This window comes from Eriocheir sinensis, chromosome 30 (genome assembly GCF_024679095.1).
Source record: "Eriocheir sinensis breed Jianghai 21 chromosome 30, ASM2467909v1, whole genome shotgun sequence".
NCBI lineage: Eukaryota > Metazoa > Arthropoda > Malacostraca > Decapoda > Varunidae > Eriocheir > Eriocheir sinensis.
Window position 1 is genome coordinate 8,276,219 of NC_066538.1, and position 2,878 is coordinate 8,279,096.

The 2,878-nt window shown below is 39.3% G+C and overlaps 1 long non-coding RNA gene across 1 annotated transcript; it reads right to left on the reverse strand.

Annotated features, from left to right (window-relative positions):
* Positions 1 to 210: 210 nt before the first annotated feature.
* On the reverse strand, positions 211 to 2,638 carry LOC127005546 (uncharacterized). The gene is made up of 2 exons (XR_007758705.1): positions 1,550 to 2,638; positions 211 to 1,474 (listed from the first exon to the last, which is right to left on the reverse strand). It is a non-coding gene; the product is annotated as an uncharacterized LOC127005546 (long non-coding RNA).
* Positions 2,639 to 2,878: the final 240 nt, after the last annotated feature.

Here is a 2,878-nt window from a genome sequence, read left to right on the forward strand (position 1 = left end):
TGTTGGTGTTTTTGTATGTTTGATTTTCCCGCCTTCTGTTTGTCTTTTTCCACGACTGTTTGATTTTCCCCTTGTTTGTCTTTGTGTTTCGGTTCGTCGACTCGTGATTCAATATTTGTCTGTTTGTTTTGATTGTTTGTGTTTTGTTTTCCTTATTTGCTATTTTCCCTCAAATTTTTTCTGATTTTCTTCAATTTCCTTTTATTTCAGTCTTTTTGTCTCTATGTATGGCTCTGTCTTCTTTTCTTTTTTTTAGTGTTTGTTATGTTTTTTTTCTTCTATTCTTTATTTGCATTCAAGTTTTCCTCTACCTTTTTTTCTATTCAACCTTTTATTGCAATCTTTCTTTCTTTATTTATTAATAACTTTATCTTCTATTTTTATTGCAATCCTTTCTTTATCAATAACTTTTTTCTATTTGTCTGTCTGTAGAAATTTTTGCCTGTTTTCTGTTTTATATATTTTTATTTGCTATTTTCATTTTTATCTTTTTGATGCAATGTTCATCTTTCTTTGACTTCAATGTCCATGTTTACTTTTATTAATATTTTCCTTGGCTACTTTTTCGGTTACTCTTCTCAATTATCTTTTTATTGTGGTCTTAATTTCCTTTTCTAATGATCCTCAATTGTCACCTTGTTACTATCACTTTTTTGCGTCACAACATTCACTTCGTCTATTGTTGCGAGCGATCTTCATTCGTTTTTGTTCGATCTTGTTATTGTCTTGCTCGATGTAGCGATTGTCATTTGTTTTTTTTTGGTAACAGTCCTCACGTATCTTACTTAACGATCTTCATTTGTTTTTGTTCTTGTTAGGGTCTTGAATCATCTATTGTTTCGATGTTTGAGTCTTCTTAGTATAGCTGTCATTTATCTATCTATCTATTTATCTTTACACGTGGAAGGAGAGATGATTCCAAGGAGTAACTTTTGATAACCCTTGCAGTATGACGTTTTTCCGAGGGTGACCTAAAATAACATGACGAAGAGATGACAGGATCGAGGATGACTTCTGAGACACTTAAAGACGACCTGATCCTTGGAAGACGGGTTAGAAGCACTTCGAGGACGACTTGTAGGAACTCTTGAGAACCACACACGGAGGACGGAACAGGAACTTCGAAACAGAACAAGTCCTCGAGAACAAGCAAATAGTTTCCAGGTTCACTTGGGTAGCACTTCGAGACCAACTTAAGCACAGCAAGGACGACTTAATGCTGTTCGAGGATGACCTGAACGCTTTGAAGACGACCTGGCACCTTGAAGGACAACTTAGATCCTTCAGTAACAACCAAATCACTTCGAAGGTGACGTAAGGGGTTCAAGGACGAGGTAAACGCTTCAAGGCCGACCATACAACTTTATAAACCTCTTTCCAGCCTCGAGGACGCTTTAAGAACGAGCTAGCCACTTCGAGGATCACGTAAGCACTTGGAGGAGAACCTACTAACACTCAGCGTCTCAAGACCAACCTCAACACTTCACAAATGCTTTTCCAACCTCGAGAAGGAGGAGGACCTACCAACACTCAGCGTCTCAAGACCAACCTCAATACTTCACAAATGCTTTTCCAACCTCCAGAACCACCCAAGGGCGAGCTCACCACTTCGAGGATGACCTAATCACTTGGGGAGGGCCTAAGCTCTTGGGGGAGGACTTAATGACACTCAAAAGTTCAAGTCCGACGTCACAAATTCATAGACGACTTTCCAGCCTCCAGATGCATTCAAGGGCGAGATCACCACTTCGAGGATGACCTAAGCACTCCGAGGATGACCTAAGCACTTGGGGAAGGACTTAATGACACTCAACAGTCCGACATCACAAATTCATAGACGACTTTCCAGCCTCCATATGCATTCAAGGGCGAGCTCACCACTCCGAGGATGACCTAAGCACTTCGAGGATGACCTAAGCACTCCGAGTATGACCTCCGAGTATTAGCTTTCACCTCCAGCAATAACTTGACCGCGATTCCCTCCATACACACGCTTTCCAAATGACAGGCGGAGGGAGGCAAGGAGGAGGGTGGAGGAGGGGGAAGGGGAGGAGGAGGGAGATGAGTTAAGTCTCCTCCAATCTCCTTCGCGGGCGAGCACTTCCCTCCACGACTCCTCACTCAACACTGACACGCCTTCCCTCCTCCCTCCTACCTCCCTTCCTTCTTTCCTCCACCTTCACATCCTCCTACTCCTCCTCCTCTTACTCTCCCTTCCGAGCCCCTTTCCTTCGCCTCCTTTCATCTCTTCCTCCCACTTCAGTGCCCACAAGTGTCTCCTCCTCCTTCTCCTCCTCCTCTTCTTCCTCCTCCTCCTCCTCCTCCTCCTCCTTCCCCACCTCCTCCTTTCCTTTTTTTCCTACTTTTTTATTACACAGCTTGCTTGACCTCTTAATTTTGTTTGGTTTTCTTCTTCTTCTTCTTCTTCTTCTTCTTCTTCTTCTTCTTCTTCTTCTTCTTCTTCTTCTTCTCCTTCTTCTTCTTCTTCTTCTTCTTCTTCATTTTCTTTTTTTTTCTTCTTCTCTTTCTTCTTCAATTTTTGTTATCGATATATTTTCATTCTTCTTCTTATTATTATTATTATTATTACTATTATCATTATTATTATTATTATTATCAATGTTAATATATTCATCACTTTCACTCTTTTACTGCTACTACTACTACTAATAATAATAATAATAATAATAATAATAATAAAAAAAATAGACAATAATAATAATAATAATAATAATAATAATAATAATAATAATAATAATAATAATAATAATAATAATAATAATAATAACAACAATAATAATAATAAAAGTAACATCTTTATACTTCACAAGCACTATCCCTCCTCCTCCTCCTCCTCCTCCTCCTCCACCCACGCAGG